Raw genomic sequence first — 12,795 nt, 5'->3', positions numbered from 1 at the left:
CTTGGGACATGTGTCACACATACATGATGTGTATTTTGTGTAAGTACTATATCATGTTTCTTGCTGTTTATATGCAAGGATATGCAAGGATTCTTTTTGTGGACATCAGTTCGGCTTTCAACACCATTATCCCAGCTATTCTCCAGACTAAATTAAACCAACTCTCTGTTCCCATGTCTATCTGTCAGTGGATTACCAGCTTTCTGACAGACAGGCAGCAGTTAGTGAGACTGGGGCAATTCACTTCCAGCACCTGTACGATCAGCACTGGTGCTCCCCTGGGATGTGTGCTCTCCCCACTACTCTTCTCCCTGTACACCAACAACTGCATCGCCAAGGACCCCTCTGTCAAGCTCCTGAAGTTTGCAGACTACACTACAGTCATCGGCCTCATCCAAGATGATAAGGATTCTGCTTACAGAAGGGAGGTGTAACAGCTGGTTGTCTGGTGCTGCCAAAACAACCTGGAGCTGAACATGCTCAAAACAGTGGAGGTGATTGTATACTTCAAGAGAAACACCCCAGCATTACCCCCCTACCATCTCACAGGACCTGAAGTGGGAGACCCACATTGACTCCATTGTGAAAAAGGCCCAGCAGAGGTTGTACTTCCTTCCCAGAACAGCCAGGCACAGGAACAGCTTTTTCCCTCAGGCCATCCATCTCATGAACAGTTAAAACTGCCCCACTAAGCAATAATTATGTGCAATACACAGCTTAGACAATTATATTTATTTAACATATCCTACCTCTTCTGCCATTACTTTCCCTTGCACTGTATATAACCGATTGTATTTGTGTATACATATATTTTTGTCTTATTCTGTATTTTTATATAAACTTTATATTCTATTCACTTATTTTTATTCTTTATTCAATTTTTTATTATTTCTGTCTTGTTGTTGTATTGTTTGTGCACTGGACGCTTCTGTCACCAAGTCAAATTCCTTGTATGTGTAAGCATACTTGGCAATAAAGCTCATTCTGACTCTGATTCAAATTTAGGCTCTTTCCCCTGTTTATCTTGTTTACACTCCAAAGCCACATACTCCCTATCTCCCCTTTTAAACTATTGGTTTTAAAATTGTAGCTTGTACAGTTATGCAACAATACTTTATGTTTGGTTTTTAAGGTAGAGAATTCTAGTGTCACACTAGGCTCACACTACAAACTTTGAATAGGTTTGTGTAATATTAACATGCTACTAGTGGTTAAACTTTGCCCTCGATCATTTGGAAAAAGGTGCCTCCTCAGCTTTGCATCCTAGATTAATCTCCATTTCTCATACTCTGCCCTTACACAGTTTCTAACTATAGCCTGGTGTGCTAATTGCCATGCAACAACTTCAGCCAATAATTTAACCTGTAGCTACATTCCTCATCAAGAGGCTATCTACTATGTGGCCTATTTATATAAACGTGTTTGCCAAAATGTGCTTTTATTTGGTGATAATAAATTCCATTCCTCTTAATGACTCATTTTTATTACTTTATGGCCTGGCATATGGTTCAACACCCTATATAAAGCATGGAGAGTGTTGTGTGGGGCAATGTTTTTGCACATCAGTCATTCAAGGCTAAGTTCTGTCGTCATTTACCCTTATGTTGTTTCAAACTTGTATGACTTCCTTTATTCAGTGGAACACAAAAGGAAATGTTAGGCAGAATGTTATGAATAGGAACTGACAGTATGCGTGATGTAAATTTCGTCATCAGCACAGCCGTCCAGCCTGACCACGCACCACTCTAAAAGAGTATCACAAACCATAGTGCGCATGCATGAAATGCGTTTGTATTCGCTCGCGATCAGAAAAGTATACTTTGGAAGGTAACGCGGTTGGTCGAGCACGGTCCGATCTGGAATGCAGAAAAACGAAGTATAGTTAGTTACTAAAGTATACTTAGATTTTGAACTTTCCGGATCGGCTCGTGCCTGGTCGACCGCTTTGCCTTTGTGAGTATACTCTTCTGACCGCGAGAGCATATGAACGCTTTTGATGCATGCCCACTAAAACTTCTTTGTAATACTCTTTTAGTAGAGTCAATGGCCGGCACATGCACAGGTGATGCGCACAGACAGACTGGATTATTACTAAATTTACGTCACACATATTATGAGTGATCTGCAACGCAGACGCGCAAAGTATACTTTGGCCTTAAGTCATCATTCACTTTCATTGTATAGAATAGAAAAAAGTTCCAGTCCCTTACATTGTGTATAATATCACCTTTGGGTTCCACAGCAGAAAGAATGTCATATTGGTTTTGAACAACGTGAGGGTGAGTAAAAGATTACATAATTTTATTTTTAGTGCTAACTATCCCTGATGCCAATACCTTTTTGATGGTTGTGCTGGGGTGGGGAGTGTTTGGGTGGACACGTTTTTCTGAGGAGTATTACACATCTTTGGGTTTCACTAAAAGAGGCCAAAAAAAGCTCAGATCTTTGTCACTCCCATTCTCCCTGCCCCCTCTCTGTTTTGAACAGGACTCGTGCATTAAGTGTATTTTTAATCAGTAAATGTGTGCAGTTGGACAGACGTTAACGTTCCGTAAAGGAGATCGCACATATCCGTTCAGAGGACATGATATTTACACAATCTCCTTGTCCAACTTTATCTCAATTCCCCTTGTATCAAAACAAGGACCCCCGATTCTCTCTCCACGCAGGCCGGGGGGTGAGGTGGACACGCTGGGGATGGACGTCTTTTCATTTGCATGTGTTTTGTCCACACCCCTTGCGAGATAACGACAGGACCAAGCCCACGGTCTTGCTTTCTTCAGAGGGAGAAAGTGACACAGGCGAGCCTCGTGCATGCAGCGGACTGAGGATACGTTGTGTATACAGATATATCAAGGATACGTTGTCGAGATTCTACACTGTTTCACAAGGAACTCATTTCGTTCTATTCAGTTGAAAGCATCAACTCAAGCGCGCGGATTTGGATTTTAAACATCGATGATACCCACCCTGGCGACAGACATGTATGTACTTTCATCGTTCAGTAATTCAGTTTTAACGATGTGTGTTTGATTCGAATAATACTTTGAGTGTTTCAATTAATATTTGAAGCGTTACATTTACTTAGTACCTAATATGGGGAAATTTCGAAGTGTTCTCAAGGAAACATAAGCTACAATAGACAGTAAATTATAGTGCCAACACAAACTGAATACAAACGTTTTTTATAGCTACTTGACAAAGCCGAGTGTACGTATTGTATTTTAATGATTGGCATTTTGTAAGTATTATGAAACATGTGCATGGCAGTATGGTAGACTTTCTCAGAGCCCCTTGGCATGGTGGAGACGGGCAGTAGAGAGCTCAGTCCGCTCGGTTTTGATGACAAAGAAAGCTTTGTTTGGTGTATGTGTGTGTAATAGATGTGACAGAAGAGTCTCGTAACCTCGGATATTAATACTTAGGAATAACATAGCGGAAATAAATTGTCTGGTGGTTTCGAGCAAGTCAGACTCGTGTTGTGGGGCCAGATTGTGTTTGGCTGACGTTTTCCCCCAGTATACGTTGCATTTCTAGACCTCAGCACTGTGTTATTGCTTTGAAGCCCCTTTCTTTGCACCTCCTCGGTTATAGCCACTCAATTGCTTTAGAGAATATCCCATGGAGCTAATCCTTCACAACCTAATCCCATTGATTTGGCCCCCCCCCCGTATGCAAGGAAAGGCAGGCTCTAATAACCTACTTGTGTTACTCTGGAGAATCTCTGAAGATACTCGGATCAGAATTTTGTTAGCCTGATTGATACGTGTAACATTATTAATTGAATACACCTCTTCTGTGATGAAAATAATCATTTATCTGGGGCATAAAGTAAAAATGTGGTGTAACCGTCTGGAGAAAGTAAAAATAAATAAATATATATAAAATAAAAGCATAATTAAAACTGATGATATTGGAAAGTGAAATGTTGGCATATGTAGTTTAGAATAAGTTTTTATGACTATTTCCAAATAAAATGAGCAGTGAAACTAATATATATATATATATATATATATATATATATATATATATATATATATATATATATATATTTTGTTTACCAGTCAGGTGGTGTAACATCCAGGTAACTATTCTGCTAACTTGTGACAAAAGAACATAAAACACATAGGACCCTTTTAGACCCTCATGACTGTGTGAATGTTATAAAAAAAATCTGATATTTTGTTCAGGTCAAATTGAGTAACCCAACAAAAACATCTTTATATTTGTGACTCAACATACATGATATTTTACCTAACATTTTTAAACTAATGATTAAGTTGTGTACACTACACAGGTATTAAATTATACAATACCTTTTACTTGATGGTTACACCACTATTATTTATTTTTTTCTCCCCAATTTGGAATGCCCAATTCCCAATACGCTCTTAAGTCCTCGTGGTGGCGTAGTGACTCGCCTCAATCCGGGTGGTGGAGGATGAATTTCTGTTGCCTCCGCGTCTGAGACCGTCAATCCACACATCTTATCACGTGGCTTGTTGAGCGCGTTACCGCGGAGACGTAGCGTGTGTGGAGGCCCACGCTATTCTCCGTGGCATCCATGCACAACTCACCGCGCGCCCCACCGAGAACAAAACCACACATTATAGTGACCACGATGAGGTTACCCCATGTGACTCTACCCTCCTTAGCAACCGGGCCAATTTGGTTGCTTAGGAGACCTGGCTGGAGTCACTCAGCACGCCCTGGATTCGAACTCGTGGCTCCAGAGGTGGTAGTCAGCGTCAATACATGCTGAGCTACCCAGGCTCTCCATTAAGTCTCCTTTTTTGTAAAAAAAAACTATAAATGTTTTTTTAATATCAACATGAACACAAAGATTACATTTCTATGAACTTGATACCAGAGGTCGACCGATAGTGGGTTCTGCCGATACCGAAAACGAAGGTGCTGGGGAAGGCAGATAACCGATTAATCGGCAATAGCTTTTTTTAAAATCGATTTAAAGAATAATAAAAAAAATGATTTTTGTCTTTCCTTACTAAGAAGGGCACATACATTGAGTCTACAAGAGTCCAAATAAATAAAATCCCAAAAGCAGTTTATTGTGCAACCAAAATCCTCATAATAACCAGAAAAATTTAACATTTGGTGAATTATGCGAGACTTTTAACTACAAACAAGCCCGTAATACACCAGTGAATCTTATTTTGAAATGACAGAGACTTGGCTACATTACAATGCTTTATAGATTTATTTTATCTATATTTACTAGGAATGGCATAAAATAACGATATATTGATTATTGATCGGCATGCTATTTTATCGATATATTTTTGAGGCATCAATGTTTTAAAATTAGCCGACATTTAAATTAGAAGCCCAATTTGCATGCTGTCCAATTGTCTCAGTTGGCCTCTGTTTAACAGTGAGGCTTAATAACATTGGGAGACCACAAGATAACATGTATCTCAGAAACACACCACACAGACAGGACGAGCTGAAGCGGTGCAGGAGATGGTAGTCCAAAGTTATGAAGGTTTTTGTACTTCTTCAAGAATGAACAAAGTGATGTTGATGAGTTTTCTGCAGTTTAGTGAAAGTGGTGAAACTGTGAAAACTGAACAATTAGAAATGGCAATGTTTATTATGCAATTTCTCTGTATGTAGCGTTAAATAGGTATTGCATTCAAACTGTCAAACCACAAAACAACATACTTGAAAATAGGCTCTATGAAAGTTACATGTTCACAATATATCATCCAGTGATGGCTAGAGTAAATAATCTTTGTCCTCTGATAATGATTTGGGTCGAATTTAATGGAAAACTATGCGAGTTGCGCTCCGTGGCACTTTAGAATGTTGACGCTGCGCGTTGGCTGTGTGTGCGTACCTTTGTAGAAAATAAATAAATGTTTTGAATTTTAAAACACGCCATGTCATCTGCCAGATGCATCCTTGTGCAACCCCCTTTGATTTACCTTGCTGCTCACACTTTACCAAAGTTGTGTTGAGAAATGTCCTATTTATATATGAAAAAAAATCACAATATATACACTGGTGGCGAAAAGTTTGGAATAATGTAAAAATTTTGCTCTTATGGAAAGAAATTGGTACTTTTATTCACCAAAGTGACATTCAACTGATCACAATGTATAGTCAGGACATTAATAATGTGAAAAATGTATATTACAATTTGAAAAAATATTCAGAACTTCTTAAACTACTTCAAATTGTTCTCATCAAAAAATCCTCCACGTGCAGCAATGACAGCTTTGCAGATCCTTGGCATTCTAGCTGTCAGTTTGTCCAGATACTCAGGTGACATTTCACCCCACGCTTCCTGTAGCACTTGCCATAGTTGTGGCTGTCTTGTGGGGCACTTCTCACGCACCTTATAGTCTAGCTGATCCCACAAAAGTTCAATGGGGTTAAGATCCATAACACTCTTTTCCAATTATCTGTTGTCCAATGTCTGTGTTTCTTTGCCAACTCTAATCTTTTCTTTTTTTTTCTATTTCAAAAGTGGCTTTTTCTTTGCAATTCTTCCCATAAGGCCTGCACCCCTGAGTCTTCTCTTTACTGTTGTACATGAAACTGGTGTTGAGCGGGTAGAATTCAATGAAGCTGTCAGCTGAGGACATTTGAGGCATCTATTCCTTAAACTAGAGACTCTGATGTACTTATACTCTTGTTTAGTTGTACATCTGGCCTTCCACATCTCTTTCTGTCCTTGTTAGAGCCAGTTGTCCTTTGTCTTTGAAGACTGTAGTGTACACCTTTTGTATGAAATCTTCAGTTTTTGGCAATTTCAAGCATTGTATAGCCTTCATTCCTCAAAACAATGATTGACTGACGAGTTTCTAGAGAAAGATGTTTCCTTTTTTGCCATTTTTGACCTAATATTGACCTTAACACATGCCAGTCTATTGCATACTGTGGCAACTCAAAAACAAATACGAAGACGATGCTAAGCTTCATTTAATGAACCAAATAGCTTTCAGCTGTGTTTGATATAATGGAAAGTGATTTTCTAGTACCAAATTAGCAATTTAGCATGATTACTCAAGGATAAGGTGTTGCAGTGATGGCTGCTGGAAATGAGACCTGTCTAGATTTGATCAAAAATGACTTTTTTCAAATAGTGATGGTGTTGTTTTTTACATCAGTAATGTCCTGACTATACTTTGTGATCAATTGAATGCCACTTTGGTGAATTAAAGTACCGATTTCCTTCCGAAACAGCAAAATCTGTACATTATTCCAAATTTTGGCCGCCACTGTATATCGATAATCATCGGGGAAATCTTCAGATTGTCGATGTGTGAAAAAGGCATCGATCCCAAGCCTAGTATTTACCAAGTGAATCCTTTTATAGCCTATATATTCAGAGATTTATATGTTTATATTTCACCAGATGAGATTTATTGATAAGGAATAAAACTAATGAGGGGAAAAATATCATTACAGATAGTTTAACTGTTAGCCCTGATTAATTGCTAAAACTGATATATCGGTCTACCTCTACTTGATACATGTGTTTTAAACTATATTTATAAAAGATTTCTAATTTGTATCATCTCAGGCAGCCTTTTTGTCAACGACCCATAAGAAACTCTGATCAATGCAAACTGACACATTTAGTTTGGTGTGAAATGGGAGAGGTGCACCATGATGTGGACTGTCAATTCTTCACATGAGATGAGCACCTATGAGGCCACTGGGACCATTTTAGATGGTCTACAGAACACAGTACAGCCTGCCCCATATGTTAGTAGGCTTTTCTATCTGCATCACATGGCATGGAAAAACAGAAAAGCCAAAATGCCTTTTTTCTTTTAACACGGACGTGTCTCAGGATTCGCTTCCACTTCTTTATGTGGTGTGCTACTGTATTTCTGAACTTGGATGTGAGGTTTGCTGTGAATCTTGTGACTGTCTATTAACCGTGAGGCTGTGTTGTCCAGACTACTTTCTGAGAAGAGTGTGGGAAGACTCCTTTTGGAAAACTTAGAGCCTTGTGGGCAGCACCACGGGCCACACAATCTGTCCTTTGTGCTGTGCTGGACTGATATAAAGGAGTCTAATTTAGCTGATGATTTGATCAACAATAACGATGAAAGTGATGAGCAAAAGAAAGTGCTGCTGGCCATATCCTAGTTATGTATTTTTTTTCTTCAAGAAACACAATACATCCAGTCTTTAAAACAACTTTACTGGGTCATTTAAAAAGAGGTTTATTTAGAGTTCAGTGTTCACAGAAAATGATAGATGGTATGTTTGACCATTGTTTACACTATCTGGTCTTTTTTGTTACTTATCCACATGAGTCATTCCAATGTGCACACATCTCAGTAGCTCATCCAAACAGTGTGTGTCAAACGTGTTCTGTAATTCTAGAGCTCACTTGTTTAGGTAACAGATTTAAATGTAACCAAACATAAGTTTTCTTTCTGCCATAAGCGCGTTCGGTTCTTTGTGCATGATGTCTCACACACGCATGTCAGAAACCAGTCCATAGTAGGCAATTTTTCCTTCCTCTTTCTCTACACTCCAGTCTACAGATTATTTCTCCCACACCCCAGAGGTGTGTCCTGGCTGACCATTCTGACAATTGGCATGCCTTGAGCAGGGCTTCTTGAAGAGAGTCCAGTCGACTGTTACTGGTTAAAAAATGTAACCATACAGTCACTAAAATTCAAACACTGCTGCAGGCTTTAAATGAAGTCTGTATTACCTGCTTAACTCTTTGAGACAACTGAGAATCCAGAAGTGTCATTGAATCCAAAAGGCTAGTCAGCCCACAATCAGTATTTATTCCTCATTTTTTTTATTGTGGGATTCTGTTTCTCAGAAATGGATGTAGGTTAGCTGCCAGCATCTGTTTAGGCTTTTATCTTTTATAATGCTTTCTCTTCCGCCTTCGGGAAAGCAGATAGTTCATTCGTTTTTCTTCCTGTTGGTAAGATGGCAGCTAGTTTCAGAGGAAGCAAACATGCCTTGAAATTAGTGTCTAGATATGTGTAGGAGGTTACAAATGATTCTCCAGTCTTCTGCACCTGGCTGCATGCTATGCTATGGGAACAGTGAATGGAAATCTGACCGTTGCCTGAACTCTGGATGGTCCTCTTACTTTCAATCACGACACTTGTTCTAATCCAAGAGTCCAAGATACAAAAAGTTGCTGACTTTAAGCATGTAAATGTCTCATTCTGTGTCATACTTTTACTGTGTCTAATAATAGACACTTTTCTCCTTGTTTAGACACATAGCACACAAGGCCTCCCACTGTAGTTTGTGTAACATGTTATTAGCAATGGCTATTTTTTTTTATTTTATTGCAGTGTGTGTCTGTATAGTGGGTAGTGCTGCATTTTTACACTACTCATTCTCTTGAGCAGCTACTTTGATTACACACCTCAAAAACCGCTATGGTGGACTGAACTAGGGATTTGCAAAACAACATATTTTAACAATAGATTAGTATGTGGGTTGACTGAAGGAATGTCAGTGTTGAAGGAATATTTGGTGTTCAATACAAGTTCAGCTCAATCGACAGCATTTATTTTTTTTTAGTTTCTCCCCAATTTGGAATTCCCAATGCACTCTAAGTCCTCGTGGTGGCGTAGTAACTTGCCTCAATCCGGGTGGCGGACGACAAATCTCAGTTGCCTCTGCGTCTGAGGATCCCGCATCTTATCACGTGGCTTGTTGAGCACGTTACTCGCTCTCGCCCCACCGAGAGGATTATACCACACATTATAGCAACCACTAGGAGGTTACTCCATGTGACTCTACCCTCCCTAGCAACCGGGCCAATTCGGTTGCTTAGGAGACCTGGCTGGAGTCACTCAGCACACCCTGGGATTCGAACTCGCGACTCCAGGGGTGGTAGTCAGCGTCTTTACTCACTGAGCTACCCAGGCCCTCAATCGACAGCATTTGTGGCATAATGTTGATTTCCACAAAAATTTATTTTGACTTGCCCTTTAAAAAAAAAAAAAAAGGAAAAAAAAAAAAGTAGAGTCTGGGTTCCAGTGAGTCGCTTACAATGGAAGCCAATCCGTAAACGATAAAATACTCTTTCAAAAGTATAGCCACAAGACGTAAACAATATGTGTGGTGTTATGTGATTTTAGGGTGATAAAATTGCTTACTATTTCTGTGTAATGTTATAGCCAATTTAACAACTTCGTTGCCATGACAAGATGATGTCAACAAACCCTATAACCCTAAAATGACTGTAAAAATTACAATTTAAACAACTTTACAGCTCAAAATAATACACAAGTTTTTACAGAAGAATTAAAATGCAAGTGCTTTTATTTAATTTTAAGCTTCACATTTCTGCCTTTAAACCCTCCAAAAATGAGCCACATTCACTTTCATTTTAAGTGCCTCACTGTAACCTCGATTTTTGCTTTTTTAAAGAAAAGTAGGGATGAGTTGAAATAATTTTTTGTGGTAATCAACATTATGCTACAAATGCTGTCGATTGAGCTTAAATTGTATTGAACCAGGAAAATTCCTTTTAGGGAAGGCTGTATGAAAATGTCCCCCAGAACCTGATCAGAAATACTTCTTAAGGGGCGTTCACAAAATACTTAATTGTGTTCAAAAACAGCTAGAAAGGGAGCAACAAAATGGAACAGAACAGAATGCAGGGGTTTCAAGCATTTTCAAATGTTTTAATTATTATTATTATTATTATTTTTTTAAGTTTTAAAACTATTTTTTAACTTGACACACTATCTTAAAAATTAAATGATCTGCCAGCAGTAACTGTTTGGCCAGTGCTCTAATATATGGTGCAGAAGCATCCCGGGCAACTCGAGTTCCTCACCCTCACTCCACTTAACTAATAAAGATATAACTTAAAAAAACAAAACACAATGCTCATGGTTGAGGTGCTGAGAAAACGGTGCGAGATGGGATGCAGTGGCAAAAGACATTCATCTGCATGTGTACAGTACATACACCAACAATAAAAAAAAAATAGTGCAGACTTAATGCAAGAATGCCTAGTGCTTCAAACGGGTAACTGACAGATATTCAACAAACTTCTATAACCTGTTATTGCTCAAAAATAGGGTGTTTCTTGCAAAAGACCTTATGCATGGTAACAGGAACATTGCTCACTGCAGGGATTTTATGTATTTTTGAAGGTGGTGCATTTGTTACGCAAACACTATTTTGAGTCCTGTAGTGGTGGTGCTTTAAAGGCAATGAATTTAAAGACGCAACTTCGCGGAGAGAGTTCACGCTATAACCCTCTCTGAAAAGTTCTGAAAAGTAGTCAATTAATCCCCCTCTGAAGCATCAGCACTTAAAATATTATAACTAAAGCAACAATTATAACACAATCTAGATAAACTTATCAACCGCAATAGTCGATCATCCCTAGACTAAATGCTGAGAACTCTTAATTAAATGTATACTAATTGGGCCACTCTATTTTAGCTAGCTTTTTGAAGATCATAGCCCAGAGTCAGTCCTCTAGCTGTGTGACTGCGGTTAACTCCAGCATAGCTGTGTCAGTCCTATCTCTTGGTTAAACAGGAAGCTGCTAAAACTACAGAGCTGTGCAGTTGGGACTGTGATGTCTATGAAGTATGACAAGCCCACTCCTGCAGTTAACCACATGCGCATTAACCCTCAAGGGTTTAGAAACATGTAGCATATAGCACTGCATCAGTGTATGAAAGTTCCATCAACACGCAACAAAGATTTTCGTACTTTTCTCGTAGCGGGAAGTTATTTTGACCTGTGATGGAATAATACTCTAGAGAGGTGATATAGCTTGTAAACCATACTGTTTTTCATCCTACCTTTTCTTCCTTCTCCTTGACTTTAAATTTGTAACATGGTTCTGTAACCACACAGTGCTGTATATCTTCCAGCCAAGATACATTTTTCAACATGGTTTGTCATTAAATCCTCATTTCACTCTTCACTTTTCTCCCTCTCATTCCCCACCTCGTGCAGAGCTCCTACCCATTCATCAGTCCAGCACCCCTTTTAAAGCCGAGCTGTTTTCCTGTGTGGGGATTGGCTGATCACCCACACCCTCAATAAAAGTCTGTTTTCTGACTGAGTAGGCAAATAAATTCCTAGCGTCAAGCATGGGGCCATTTGATGAAGCATAGACAAACAGAAATTTAGAACTTCAATGTTTCTGTTGTTAACCTGTGTAAGTGCAGTTCAGTTACATATTCAGTATGAGTGGAGTACAGTATACCGAACCAGTTAACACTGTAATAGCAGAAAAGACTGTCGGTGTTGCAAAATTGCATTTTTATGCATTCAATTTGTTTTCACATTTACAAAACATGTACTGTGGCCCCAGAAAGTATTTGGAGTGGACACTTAAGTCACTGTGTAATTGGGTAGGATATGTATTATAGTACGGCGTGTATTTCTGGAGTGTATCATTATGCAGTATGTGAGCGGAGTGTTATTATTGAGTCAGTACAGGAGAGACGGAGCATCTGGACGGGGTGACTCACTCTCTTCCAAGATGCGTCACACGCATAGGCCTGACGGTTGGTTCCATGCACAGATAAACCAAAATCCTACTACACTGGGCCAGTGTGTGAAGGTGTCATTATATTTGTTATGACCTATTGTGTTGCAGAAAACCTAAAAGTGCAGTTTTCAAGATTAGAAAAACATCTGTGTGCTCACTCAAGACATTAACATTACATATTTAGCTTAACATGCAATGAAAATGCACATGCTTTTTATAATTTGTCACTTGTAGTTGTGGAATGAAGACAAATGACTAGATGTTTACATACGTGAAGCCACATTTGCTATCTTGGTTTCTATAGA

General features: G+C 39.0%; 1 protein-coding gene across 5 annotated transcripts in view; it reads left to right on the top strand.

Annotated features, from left to right (window-relative positions):
• The window catches only part of LOC127455951 (rho family-interacting cell polarization regulator 1-like), a 137,043-nt gene that overhangs the window by 26,951 nt on the left and 97,297 nt on the right, over nt 1–12,795 (top strand). Inside the window, exon 1 of one of the 5 annotated variants that reach the window (XM_051724156.1) lies at nt 2,661–2,984. The exons of the other annotated variants lie outside the window; for them this stretch is intronic. The gene's annotated coding sequence lies outside the window, so the exon portion shown is untranslated. Of the gene's footprint in view, nt 1–2,660; nt 2,985–12,795 lie in introns of those variants that run through there. 5 annotated transcript variants of the gene reach the window in all.

Source organism: Myxocyprinus asiaticus, chromosome 18, assembly GCF_019703515.2.
Source record: "Myxocyprinus asiaticus isolate MX2 ecotype Aquarium Trade chromosome 18, UBuf_Myxa_2, whole genome shotgun sequence".
Lineage (NCBI taxonomy): Eukaryota > Metazoa > Chordata > Actinopteri > Cypriniformes > Catostomidae > Myxocyprinus > Myxocyprinus asiaticus.
The sequence above is the reverse complement of the archived record's forward strand: the minus strand, read 5'-3'. Positions and strand labels throughout refer to the sequence as shown.